General features: G+C 41.8%; 1 protein-coding gene across 2 annotated transcripts in view; it reads left to right on the top strand.

Moving 5' to 3' along the window:
• Positions 1 to 15,251, top strand: part of LOC138489353 (zinc finger protein 271-like) — a 211,401-nt gene that overhangs the window by 47,287 nt on the left and 148,863 nt on the right. The gene's annotated exons all lie outside the window — the stretch shown is intronic.

Here is a 15,251-nt window from a genome sequence, read left to right as displayed (position 1 = left end):
CTTTAAGGTTTCGGTAGTTTCAGTGCACATGGGGAATTTACAATTCTTTTTTCCAGCATACATATTATATCCAACCCAATTCGAAATTCTTTCTTTGGTGTGCAGCAAATTGAATTTGAACCGTAAGAATGCTTTACGGGTATGGTTACAAGGGAACAACATAATATAGTCATATCTAGGTATGCGCTTTTTTGTAAACAGGTAGTATTCCTTGTAAAGTTTGTAAGACCCTATTTGATCAATAGTCCTGCACCAATCACATGCAAACAGCCTTTTTTTGGCATAAGCGGGTTTAGTATGGATGTCATCAACTGTGATATTGACTTCGTTTAAAATGTCATATATTCTACTCAAATATTGGGCCATTGCGGCCATTGGCTTTGAATCAATTGTTTGCTTTATTTCATCGTATAGGGAATTCACCTTAGGATAAATGATTTTTGCATAATTAGTGAGCAGCCGCCATTTCCAACGAGTAGATAACGCTACTAGGCCTAGCTCGTGTCTTAGGACTACATTAGGTAGTGACATTGGAAGGGACATAGCACGTTTTAAGGATAATTGATCCACGATTGCACCCATTTCACCCAGACATACATCAAGCGAGTAGAGAATGACAGTTTCAATTTTTAGCGTAAAAAATTCGATGAGAGGGGTTAGTGAAAATTTGCAATATTTGGCATATATTGGGCCTCATTACGACCCAGGCGTTAAGGGTTAACGCCATCGTTAACCCTTAACGCCTATTCTGATTTTAACGGCTGCTCTTAGCAGCCGTTAAAATCCATGGCCCTAACCTGCCATGATGCTAATTACGCCACCGTAATTTACGGTGGCGTAATTAGCGCCTTCCCCACTCCCATTATGCCCTATGGGGCAAAAATGGGAATGGGGAAGGGAAAATGGGAAATGGGGATTTACCGCCCCACTCACCTTGGAATGGGGCGGTAAAACCGCCATCCACCATGGTGTAAACGTAGTTTACACCATGGTGGTAAAGTTGGCGCAATTAGCGCCTGGGTCGTAATGACCCCCATTATTCTTAACTGGGATGTGAGTGGTCTGATCTTGTTGTTTAGTAGATCAGTCCACATTTTGATGGAATTATTTTCTGATAAATGATACCCTAAATAGATTGTTTCTACTATAGAGGGGATGGGAATTTGTATTATATGCCATTGGAACTTTCCAGTTCTCTTGTGAACGCCAAATTTCATTACTGCTGTTTTGGCAGGATTAGGCGATAAATTATGTGCTGTTGCGAAATCTTCAAATAATCGTAATTTTAATTGGAGGCCTGCCAGAGTGGGATCAAATATTATAATATCGTCCGCAAAAGCAAGCCACTTTAGTTGAATAAGGCCAATTTTTACAGAAAACAAGTTTTTCACATCCCAGCCTTTATCAAGATCTGCAAGATACAGGTTGAAAAAAGTGGCGGCTAGGTTGCAACCTTGCTTTAGGCCTATTTCAGTGCTAATGGGTTTGGTTGTTCGACCTTCCGAGGTAAGTTTGATTTTATAAGATGTATTAGTGTGGAGGGCTATGAACCAATATATTAGCACCGATGGAATTCCCATGTTAGTTAACTTAGCCCATAGAAGGTTCCGTATCACGATATCGAAAGCCGATGACATGTCAATGAGGGCGAAATATACTGGGTTTGCCAATGTTTTTTTTGCTCCTGCAATGGCAAAGGCCATTAACATGGCATTGAGCAAAGTGCTCAATCCTTTCCTAAATCCCGTTTGATATTTGGAGTATAGTTTGTGTGTTTCGATGTATTTTTCAAGGTCATAAAGAAGGAGGATTGCGAATAGTTTTGCCACAGTATCAATTAAGGCAATAGGCCGGTAGTTCTGTGGTAAGGCAGCATTCCCCTTTTTAAATATCGGTATGATGCTGGCCGAAAGCCAAGAAGCCGGGACGATCCCCGATTTGAGGATGGCCTGGAATTTGATGTTTATGATCGTTGCCCATAAATCCGGATCTGCTTTGTACAGGCAAGGGGGAAAGCCATCTGGGCCAGCTGATTTAGAATAAGTAAGTTTGGTTATAGCCCACTTGATATCAGCAATGGACCAGTTTAATTGCGGGAGATCCTGATAAGGTAACAAAGGTGTGCGGATGTTCAGAAATGTATCTGGGGTCTGAAATTTGCTTGTGATATAAGTATGCCAAGTGGATTCAGGTATGGCATTAGACGGCGAAGGCGACACTTGAGCGTTAGTGTTTTTGATTGTTCGCCAGATAGTTTGTTTGTCATGGGCCGTTATAGCTCGAATAAGATTGCAGTTAAGTTTGTTATGTATTGATAACCTTATGTGTTTTAAATTTTGCTTATATGCAGCCATAATACGGTTTCTCTGCGTTTGTAACATTTCACAAGATAATTCATTGTTTTTTTTCAGAGCTCGTAGGGCCTTATTTTTTTCCTTTTTCTGTATTTTGCATAAAGGATCAAATGGATGTCGATTTTTAATGGCAATACTTTTTTTTTTTTACTAAAATGTAATAGTGCAGCATGGATTATTTCGGCATAAAGTTGTTCCGTGGCATCCATAGAGGTTCCTTCAGTGATGCGGGAATTGTCAATGGCTGATGTTACATATTGGGTAAATTGCTTGCATAGAGCCTGAGTCCATCTAAGGGAGACCAGTGGGCGATCTATTTCACACAACGTTGTCGAAGGGTGAACTACTGAAACAGAAAGCTTAAGGTTCAGAGTGCCTAGTATTTGTGCGTGGTCTCCATACGGCATCTGAGTAATTACTAGCGGTAAAGATATTGGGCCTCATTACGACCCAGGCGTTAAGGGTTAACGCCGTTGTTAACCCTTAACGCCTATTCTGATTTTAACGGCTGCTTTTAGCAGCCGTTAAAATCCATGGCGCTAACCTGCCATGATGCTTATTATGCCACCATAATTTACGGTGGCGTAATTAGCGCCTTCCCCACTCCCATTATGCCCTATGGGGCAAAAATGGGAATGGGGAAGGGAAAATGGGAAATGGGGATTTACCGCCCCACTCACCTTGGAATGGGGCGGTAAATCCGCCATCCACCATGGTGTAAACGTAGTTTACACCATGGTGGTAAAGTTGACGCAATTAGCGCCTGGGTTGTAATGACCCCCATTGTGAGTAAATTGTAGGTGACAAATATAAAGTCAATTGTTGAGGTTTTTACATCTCTTGACCATGTAGACCAGTTGGATTATTGGTACGGTATAATAATGTCTAAGTCCCAATCTTTTAGGAAAGTCCTCCATATTGCACCCCTGCGTTTCGATAGTGCATTGTTTGAGGAGCTTCTAAGTTCATTAATAGTCCTACAATCATAGTTGAAGTCCCCACCTAATATTATTTCGATGTTTCCATATTCATGGGTCACAAATTCTAGGCAATTCTCAACGATGTCAATCATCTCATTTATCGGGGTGTGCGCCGGGTTCCAATAAATTGTGATTACAATTAGATGGGGATAGCTTAGCTGTGGATGTTTGTCTCTATTAGTATCGCAAGCAAATTAGTGGCCGTCCAAACAATTTTAGAGGTGACCGTTAGAGCATTATCCACTGCTATCACGATACCTCCAGAGGGGCGACCAACGGAGGAACGTATAGCTGGAATACAATACGTTGTATAGTCAGGTAATAAGAAGGCGGTAGTTTTCATAGTTTCCTGAATCATTAATATTGATGGGCGATTGAGGCAATCAATCAATCATATAAACTGGTCAGGGAGGGGAGAACCAACCAAGCACTAAACCACAGGGCTAAATGGGAGGTCAACCTGGGGGTAAGCCTAAATGACCACCAATGGAAATTTATAGGACGTCAAACCTGCAACCTATCTCTAAACAACCGTTTCCAGCTGATACACTATAAGTTCCTACAGCAAGTATATTATTCTCCCGCCAAGCTGCACAGAAAATACCCTGAGAGGTCCTCCAGGTGTAGGAGGTGCAACATAGAAGCAGAGGATTTTTACCATGTAGCATGGGGGTGCCCACGACTGTGCCCTTTCTGGGAGAGGATAACGAGCGCCAAGTCCGAAATGCTGACATCCACCTGGGTTTATACACCAGCCTTATGGCTTCTGGCCCTGATGGGAGATGGTCCGTGTGGTGAGAAAAAACTCCTGTAAATGGTGTCTGTGACTGCTAGATATCTTATTGCCAGCATATGGGGGAATCGCACTGCCCCATCGGTTGACCTACCTTAAGAAAATCCAATAAAGAAAGTTTTTAAAATAAATGCTATTCTCCCACACGGTACAGCCAAACAAGTGCTCAATGATATAGAGAACATCCAAAGGAAATATTGTGGAACTGAAGAGCACTTACAAACTTCAGCATTTTCAGACAACAGTACTGACAACAGTGCAGCTATCAACTTTTTATATCACATATACAGAAAAGAAATACAAAAGTTCAAAAGCACATCTGCTGAAATGCCAAACCAGGTATGTGTGTGTTGTCATAGAACTTTCTATAGAAAGAGCACCAAAACTATAGATATAATGCAGAAAAAAGAAGGCAATGAGGAATCCCAATGGTTTCAATGAGCTCTGTACCTTATAGCTGAAAACATACAAAATTACGAACACCTCCATACTGTGCACATACTGCACTGCAAAACTTGACAACAACCAAAGGCCTTCAGGGGCAATTAGTAATAATTTGGAACTATTTCCACTGCCAAACACACTGCAGCAGCTTAATTTGTATGAGAGCATTATAATCCAAACAGTGCACCCATTTCAAGAAATAATACGACTTGAACCAAAAACTGCAAAATTGCCTCCCACCGAATTACTGAGAGGCATTTGTGGTAAAGTAGTTTATTTAGCATTAGATCTCAAAGAAAATGTAGACACTCTAAGTCAAAAGGCAAATACAAGAATCTTTGATTATCCTGGTAAATGGTGTACCTACAAAAGATAAAAGAATTTGGCAGCAACTAGTGGATTTAAAAAAAGTTTGGGAAGCGTTGGAATACATTAAAGAAAACAATGAATACTACAAGGAAATAAACGTTTAAGATAACCTAAGAGAAACAACCATAATAATTCAGGACTCCTCAACAACTGGCCAATTTGAACATCTAGATCCTAGTGCAGCCTGCAATATTTTAGACCACTATACAATTCAACCACTGCACTCCATAGACACCATAGACAATGCACTAGAAACATATAAAAATGTGGCAAGCCAAAGGCGCGTCAATCAGTATATGGGAAAAAAGTGTGGAAGCACAAGCCTTTCCTCTACTCTTCCCGACTGGAAAAGGTGGAAGATATGATGAAAGATGCACACATATAACAGCATCAGAATACCGCTCTTTACGAATGTATTCTGAAGACCCTAGATTTAGACGGAACATGGAGTACATATTCCACCTGCTCTTTGAAAGTGAACTGGCAACGCTATGTTATGGAGTTGCCCACACATTAAAAACAGGTTCCCATTTTCAAAACCTGTCTGCTACACAGCTACTTCAAAAGAAGGACGAAGTCTACAGTCAATGATTACAAATCTCTTAGCAAATATGCATGGTACAAACCAGTACTGGTTCTGACGGCACGCAGATGTATGGTGTATGCTACGCAACCTTGGCCTACCCACATGGTTTGTCACTTTAAGTTGTGCAGAGTATGCATGGAAAGACTTGCACACTTTCCTACGCATAGCAAACAAAAACAAAACAGGTGTAGACATGAAAACACCAGGAGAGCTTTGCTCTCTCGATCCAGTAAATGTGTTAACGGTACTTTCATCATCACTTCCTTGTCATGCTGCACTTCATTTGCAATAAAACATTCCTCACCTTGGAGAAGTGGGGCACTTCTTTTGGAGAAAATAATATCGAGCCAGAGGAGCACCACACATCCACATGCTTTTGTGGATTAAAAATGCTCCTAAATTTGGCGAGGAGAGTGATGAAGCTGTTTTGCAGTTCGTTCACAAATATATCACTTGCGAAATCCCTTCGGAAAGTACACATATTGACGTACAAGCACAGATTTTGCAATTCCAAAGACACAAGTGTGGCAAGCATTGTCAACGCAAATATAAGAACAGAGGCAAATACTACACCAAATGCCGCTTTGTTTTCCCTAGACCAGTTTCAACAACAGGCCAAGTAAACAGCTTTATGTCTTCGGTTCAACACAGTGTGAAAGGAATATCTCCTAAGAACACATACTGCATAAAAAGGAGCAAAGCATCAAAGTACCTCAATGATTACAATGCAATTTTTGCCCTCCTATGGAATGCCAATGTTGATGTACAGTACATTGCAGACAATCGCACTGCAGTTGCACGAGATGTCACTTCCTACTTAACCAAAGCAGAGAAAACAGAGCTCAAAGACCTCTGCGATGACATATCCTCTGACAAAACACTGGCACATAAATTGTACAGCTTTGGCATTAAAACGCTGTCCCATAGAGAATGTGGCAGCTACGAAGCTGCTGACCGTTTAACTGGCAATGCCTTATATGGGAAATCTGACAACATAGTGTAGCTAAGCCTTGGGCCTGCTGCATCCAGAAAAAGAGTACTTAAATCGTACAAAGACATACAAACAATAGCCAACAGCCAGGACATTTTGAAGAACAATTTATTGGACACATACTACCCGAACAGGAGTATTACTTTAGAAGCCTTGTGCCTGTACCAGATAGCCCAAGACTTTGCATACAAAAACAACATTAAACCAAATGAGGAAAAAGGTAGATACAGAGTGGAAAGTTGTGAAGGCAGTCTGGTGAAACTTACCAAATGCAGCCTAATAAATCATATAAAGTTGTCATTAAAAACTCCTCAACACAAAGAACTGTACTACATTGTTCTACTGCAACTTTTCAAACCATGGAGAAAAGAAGAAGATTTACTAGCCACCTACACCTCCTATGACGATGCTTTCAATGCCAGTGAAAGTACAATTACTGATGAAAGCTTTACACAGTACAAAACCATATTGGACAATGAACGCCAACAAGAAGAAGAACTTCAAGCACAATTAAATGTAGACACTTCTGAGAGCAGTGAACCTTCTCAAACAGGCAGCCAAGAACCACTTGGACAGCCACTCATAGCAAATGAGGCAGCATTAGCCATAACGGAAGTAGCCACCACTATGCTTCATTATGAGCACTCTGCAGAAGAGTTGGCAGTACTGAAATCCCAACTAAACAATGAGCAGTGTACCATTTTTGTAGAAGTAAGTGAAACCATTGAACATGGTATACAGCACGAAAGTAAAAGGTGCACCTGTGACAACTACAAACCTGAACTGTTGTATGTAAGAGGTGAAACTCGGTCAGGTAAAACATTTTTAATCCAAATTATCAGTAAATACCTCCAACAATTAACAAACGACAACCTTTCTGCTATTGCAACCTCCCCTACAGGTTTGGCTGCCTACAACATAGGTGGAGTCACTTTACACCGATTGCTACTCCTTCCAGTAGAACACCAAAACAAATTAGAGTACTATAAACTTTCAGCAGAATTTCCTATGGAGCTACACAGAGTTTTGAAACAAATGAAAATGCTCCTAATAGATGAGGTGAGCATGGTCTCCAACTTAATGTTGGCTTTGATTCACCTCAGATTGCAAGAGGTCCTCAAAACAGACTACGAAGAACTCTTTGGAGGAAAACATGTCATTGTTTTCGGATAACTCCTTCAATTAACACTAGTCAAAGGTGAACCTATCTTCAAAACATTAGGCCGCAAAGAGTACCGTAAAAGTCTTGGAAGCATCGGGAATGTAAATCTCTGGCAACATTTCCAATACAGAGAACTAACTCAAAACATGCGTCAGTCGGCAGACCTCACCTATGCCAACATTTTAAAAAACATACGGGTTGGTGTACTATCAAAGGAGGTGCAGTCTACCCTCAATACTAGACGCATCCATGAGCTGTACGGGCGTAACGCATGTGCTACTGATGTCATGGAACAATTAGCTCAGAAAAATGTCAGCTGTATGTCCATAATGCCAACTATAGCAAGCTGTGAAAATTTAATGCAACAACGCTGCAAAAAGAAAAACAACCACTAGTGGAAATTCATGCCACAGACAAACTGGACGTACACGGTATGGCAATACCTATGTGTCAACAAGGCATGGCACAACTACAAACCTTAAGAACTCTATCTCTAACACAGCTGGTTTGGAGAAAACTTTAACATTATGGGCCTCATCACGAGTTGGGCGGTAACGCCAGCGCTATTACCGCTGACGCTATTAGCCCTCCTGCCAAACCCCCCGGCACTATTACCGCCGGATCATGGGTTTGGCGGAACGGTTAGTGCCCATTCCCCATTGGGCCCATTCGGGTATTCCTCATTCCCCATTGGGCCCAATGGGGAAAATGTGTGCTATTACCGCCGGCGGATTTCCTGCCGGCGGTAATAGCGCCAAAAATCTGCAAATTTGCTGCCAAGGCCATGATCTGGCAGACCCTTAAATGCGGTGGTAATAGCGCTACCACCGCATTTAAGGGTTACCGCCAGACTTGTGATAAGGCCCTATGTGTCAACTGTAGAGTTATGCTAAAGCGTATCATTGACATAGATCAAGGTTTAGTTAATGGAGCACTTAGTACAGTTGTAAGCTTCCAAACATACCCACGAGACAACAGCATTCAGTTTGTAAACATCAAGTTTGACAAACATTCAGAAGTCAAAAATATAGGACACAACAGCACAATTCCTTCTTTTCAAAGACATGTATGTAAGTAGAAAACAGTTTTCTCTGTCACTAGCCTATGCACAAGGTCTAACCTTAGATCAAGCATTGATTGATATCGGCAGCACAGTCTTTAAAGAAGGCATGAGTTACGTAGAACTGTCACAGCTACGTACACTCGAAGGACTGTATATAGTGATTTTTGATGCAACTGCAGTCAGTGCAGACATTCCTTGCATCATAGACAATAGACTACGTGCACTATACACACCCCATCTGAAAATGTACCCTATTCCTCAGAAACCGAAAGGATTGAAAAGAAGGCTCATTCAATCAGAAGTTGTAAATGATTTGGCAAAAGTACCATCAAAGAAATTGAAAGTAACTCATACTACATCAACTACCAAAAGCACATACAAAAGGAGTACAAAAGACAAAACATACCCAACTCCACCCACAGAAAAAATGTCTCTGCAAAGAAACCACGTACCCTTCCATCAAAGAGCTCAGACACAGAAATACATGCCCCATTCAAATTTTCCAATACAACAGGTGTTAATTGCTATGCAAATGTAACAATGAATGTTCTATTCCAAATACTAGCAATTGTTGAAAACATTTATTTAAATGGCGCAGACCAGTTAGTGTTTGCAAATGCTCGTCCTTCACAGAAATGCAGTAAATAATTCTGACACCATTTACAGTGTCTCAGGAATAAGGCAAGAATTGGACTACAGTGCTGGAATGGTGAAATTCACTTTAAACTGACAACAAGATCCACAGGGATTTGTAATGTACTTACTACAAATACTGGAAAGGAAAAACATACTCATAAATGAAATCTTTCACATTTCCTACATGTGGAAACATATATGCACTCTGTGCAACCATGTCATTCAGAAACATGTCCCTAACGAATGCTTTATGTATGTATCAATACCTACCTGTTACTCCATTCCATTTCAGCAACTGGTGCACAATGCAAACCATAGCATGCTGTGTATGTCATGCAATTCTGATAATCATTCAACGCTACATATACACTCACATAGTCCATATGTAATATTAATGCTCCTAAAATACAATGCTGATGGAACCAAAAATGACTACAAACTTACTGCCTTCACACACTGACAGGTATCACTTGGCAAGAAAACATTCACGCAGTAGCCATAATCGAACACACAGGCGACTCAAGCAACGTCACTATAGTGCATACATTAGAAAGCAATGGTCATGGTGGGAATGCAATGATACTTCCATCACTCCAAAGCAGAGATTACCTGCAAATCTTGAAAATGCCTACTTAATATTCTTGTAGCCAAAATGTACTCATTGATGTACTAACCTACTTACTCCCCAGCACCAACCAGTACCTTCGTAAGTGGACAAAAAAAAATGTCCTTCCACACTGTTGACCTAAAACAACTTACCAATCTGCAAGCATTGACGAAATGCACTAGAGTGTGTGTTGGAAAATGTCTTCCCCAATGAACCCAATGAATACACTCACACAAACAATACGTGTACAGAAATCACAGTAGCAGTATTTTCCACAGGATACGTGGAAGGGAAAGTATTAAGTATGAGGGTTCAAAACTATTGTCCGTAACCTCTGAAACCACCATGTATGCAAATCAGTCACAAGCTCCTCAAGACTAGTCATACAACTCTAAGACATATGGACCTATCGCCACGTAAATCTGTAATGGTACACTACCACTTCAGAATGTACACAGATGTCCAAGTAGCAAAATGAATGCACAAGCTTCTAAACGTACCCTTTACGAATAGGACACTGTAAACAGTTAGAATACGCCACCTGGTATCTCTTTGCAACCAGAATACGACAATGTTATTTGCAGCATTACAACAACCCAACTCAACCTTCAACAACTACTGTGCTACAAACATATCGTGAAACACTCCCAAAGTATGAGCGGTTACAGTACGCCAACAGTTACGTAACTACCGTCAGAATTCTGCACTAGCACAGTACAATGCCACAATACTTGCAAACCAGCAGCAGCAACCAAACGCATAAAGAAACAGAGTTATCTAAAAGGAAGCAGGTAAACATTCACAAAATAGCACCTGCTATACAACGCCATCATAAACCATTACATTTCCTCCTTCTTCAAGACTACACCTTACAAAGTGCTTTAACCACCCACTCCAAACGTGACTATCATTCATTGTGCACCATAGTAGCAAAGAAATGTGTTAGTTTTATTTGTTGTTAATCCAGCATGGATTTTTTTCCCCACAGACCCAATGATTATGCAAAGAAACCCAGGAACTGCGCTCATTGCACAATACACTGGTTCAAGGTATAGTACTTAGGAAGTACTAGTTATAAGGGTCCCAAAGTAAAGAAATGTATGATATATAATGGACTGCAAACTAATGAAATACCTGCTCTAACATGTTCTGTTCTCTTTTCCCACAGATAATGCAGCAACCAGTACCACAGCATTTCACACTCGATACACAAATCACAGTGCATGCCCTCCTCAATCCAAACTGTAAGTCTGCAACAATTGCTATTATACTTCTCTACAATGTCCACAGTGCAATGTGTGCACTTATTTCTGCTATACACATAGCAATGCCACCATTTGCAATGCACACCCATATTACACTACGCAGATTGTGCCTATGCCCTACACGCTTCACTACACCCTGGACAGTGTAGGGTCTCCAGCTATGCACTCAATCAACATTGTACACCCTGCCCACAATTGCCGCTGCACTGTACAACTATGCATACAAACATAAATCCACGTACCACTAACCCCACACATAACACAGCCACCTACCCCATTAGCCACTGCAGTTGACATTGGCTGCCATTTCTTCCACACAATACATAACCTGTTTGTTATGTACTCTGTTCACCTAAGCCTATAATAAGTGGACACACTGAATGCACAGCACTACAGTAACCTACCCGACAATCTGCACAATCACGACAATACAACTTGATGAATGCATCCATATATCTTGCATAACTGTCGTAACTGCTGCAACATTTGGCTCCTTGCTTTCCACTGGCACCGTGTAGGCCATTAGGTCATTTTCATTCTTATTTACACCATTTCAAAAAAAGGTATCGCACACATATTTCACTGCAGCGCATGGGTCATAGCTGGGAAGCCATATTGCAACCACTGCGTTACTGCTTAAGCTTTCACACTTCTGGTTCCCTTTCTTATTGTATAAAGGAAACACCATTTTTACACCATAATCCCCTTGCAATGTTTGGCGAACGTACAGACTAACTCCTTTTCTTTGGTGAACGGCAGCCCCAAACAGGTTCATGCTGCTCGACGCCAAACTGCGTACAATGCGCCACCCACCTATTCTGAGGCAGCGAACACACAGTCTGTCATCGACCACAATTGCCTCATAACACACTACACATATAAATGGTCCTTATGTACTGTAAAACCACATTTTATGGATGTTGCCATCTGTGCATTCATGGCACAATGTCTACGGCACCATCATCTCTACTTGTACGTCGTACTACCTTCACCGTAATGACACTACCAACATTTGTAAATGCATGCTACAATTGAAACACGTTGCCGGCTGACTCCTTTTTTTTTTCACCATCATCTCCAGAAAGCGTAACCTAAAATACCTCTCCTTGAACAGGACACACGCTCATTGTACAACAGCCTTGAGGGAGGGAAACATGCTTAGCTCCAAGGTCAGGCATTGTATAGAAGTACAGCAGAAAAGGATACTTAACTTACACTGCAGTTGCTCTGCCCATGTGCCTCAAAGGTAGTCTGCAATGCTCCCATACACCTTACACTGCATTTTCTCACCCACCCAATACAAGCATGGAATTTGCCCAAGTTCTGTAAGTACAACTTTACATCACGTGTATTACGATTAAAATGTATTAAGCTGCTGTTCTGTATGCATATTTAAACATTTACTATACCGCACACTTTCTCTCTGTACATTGTACAGAGTTTTGTGATGCAGTAAGGACGTGCCTTAACAGTGCCATGTCTCCACCATTCCCCGTAAATTGCAACTGTGATTGTACTTCCTTTTGCTGGCATTCTTCCCCACCCCCTGCAAATACAGACCTAAAAGGCCAGACGAAAAGAGAACGCAAGTCGTGCACTAAAACAGTACACCTTCTGCTCACTCGTGCAGTGCTACATTCCCTGTTTTGCCCTTTCTATGCCCTTTCACACAATTACTAGGTTTACGGACCCTCAGTGTAATGAACGTTACAATGGCCACAAGTGCACGCAGCAGTCAACCGGCACACAAACATCAGCAGCTCACATTTAATTGACGCACTTCTTAGCAAAGCAGCTCCTCCATTCTGCAGCAATCCAAGGTGACCCCCATGAGGGTTCTTGTTTTATTACTTTCTTTGCAGAAACACAGACATATTGCGCGGTGGGTCGAACAACACTCGCTACCACTGTCATGTTTTGTAAAAAGGAAACCCATCAAAAGAGCATCTGCTGGCTACGTTTCCAAGACATTTTGTTAGCTCTTAACCATTTGTTTGGCAAAGGTGGGTGAAAATACCCGATTAGTTTTTGGCGGGTGAGAGCCCATTGCCATGAATGGGCATGCAGGAGACTTGGCAGGTGAGTCAGCTGTTTACAAGGCGGGTGGCACCCGCCAAAAGCATGTGAGTTGAGAGCAATGCATTTTGCTTGTGTGGAGCTGCCCAATCACAGTATCACCTACAAAACAGAGAGCAAGGCAGTGTGTTAACATATGACGCTACTCATTAACACACAGTACATACTCGATGAGGCAGCCACCCATTATGACATACTTCCCACTAACTCTTGTCCTGTATGCCTCCACTAATACCGGGTACTTACATCTACTCTTGTTCCTCTTTCTTCTCAGATATCTTGCACCTTACTTCGCATGCCCCACCTTCCTCATTCCAAGAGACTGGTGGTGGACCAATCATTGGAAGATTACCATAAGCAATCTCTTTTCTGTCATTATTATCTGGGCTGACCGATATGGGCTGGTATGTCCATTTGCGGTTCCGGCAATACGAACCAACCTGCAAACCTTTATACTCTAAGGCATCCCAGAGGCACCAGCTGTTACCTTATCTACCTTTCAAAGAAAATGTGTTGTTCCACACAGCCCACCAAGTACCACTAAGTACCCCTTTTCCCACTTTGGTAGACGAGAACAGAAGTACAGAAGTGCACAGACGGCAATGGTCACTGGATTTTGTTTGCGAAATAAAAGAGCGGTGAATGCAGCCAACTTACACGTTGCCGTTGTCGTTAACATTCTGTAGCAAAATAAAGCACTTGCAACAATTCAATGTGGTGTTACTAAACAATAGGAATGTTCTAGAACTGTATGCTCTGTGTGTGCATGTCTGCTTTTGCTTTTGTTTATGTTGTTCCTTTCGGGAGCTGGGTGCTCACATGACAAGAGTACGCTATGCTTGGCACGCACATAAAGAAAATACCTGGAGTGCACGCAATGAGGAACGACTGTTCACAAGTAAAGTCACTGACGCCAGCGACTGCTGCAACGGTGTATGCCGCACACAGGTATAGGTAATGGAAGCGATGCACACATTACAATTGCACACAGTAGAAGTGACAACCACATTCGTTGGCCATCTGAACAAGTATGCAATACAAAGGTAACAGTCACATGGCCTGCTGTCCTGTATATGACTGGACTTAACGGCGTTGATGATGTTTTCGGCTGCAAATGTATGTGGATTGGTCTGCACATTATCCATACTTTACCTGTGTAATGCTTAATAACTAGTGTCATGTCGAGGCACACCATACGAAACCTAAATGGTGACATCTCGGTCCATGAATGACAACAAGGCCAATGACGTACACCATATGCAAGTGCAGGCACTCCACGCCACCTCTACTGGTGTACCAACTGCAAAATGTCATCCACAACCATTCTTTAATAGTGAGCACCCACAGGAGACCTACATATTTCCAAGAGTGTACACTGGAGATACATATCAGTATAAGAACGGACCCAAAGAATGCAACATTCTGAAACCTACTTATAACCAGTGGCCAGACTGTGAGGTCAAAGGGCCGTAGCCATGCATTCACGGCAGCAGGGGCTTGCCACTCCCCACACAACATGGTATACCGATTACAAAAATCTCTATATCATCTCAAATACACTCCCTATCCTCATTGGGCTCTGAGTTTAGTCACCTGCGCACCTACCCCACAATGAATTATATGTCAGTAGCTGCATACATGGGCCATGTCGCAAAAGTTACGTGGTAAAAAAAATCCTACATATCCCACTTTCTTACTACACTGCCTGAAGCAAGGCTCTGTTCACAGCCACACCATTCCTAACGCAAATGATGTCTTATCTCCCCAATGCTGCTGTAGGAACTATAACATGTCCTCCACAGTGATTCTGCAAAGACGCGTAACTTAGGACACTTACATATTTATAAGTCTATGGTATGTCACAAGGTATGGTTATAATAACTTATGCAAATGACCTAAGGCAAAGGGAATTCGCTCTTTGTACA

This window comes from Ambystoma mexicanum, chromosome 9 (genome assembly GCF_040938575.1).
Source record: "Ambystoma mexicanum isolate Mex_15411 chromosome 9, UKY_AmexF1_1, whole genome shotgun sequence".
NCBI lineage: Eukaryota > Metazoa > Chordata > Amphibia > Caudata > Ambystomatidae > Ambystoma > Ambystoma mexicanum.
Note: the sequence above shows the minus strand (reverse complement) of the source record. Positions and strands in the feature narration are given on the sequence as shown.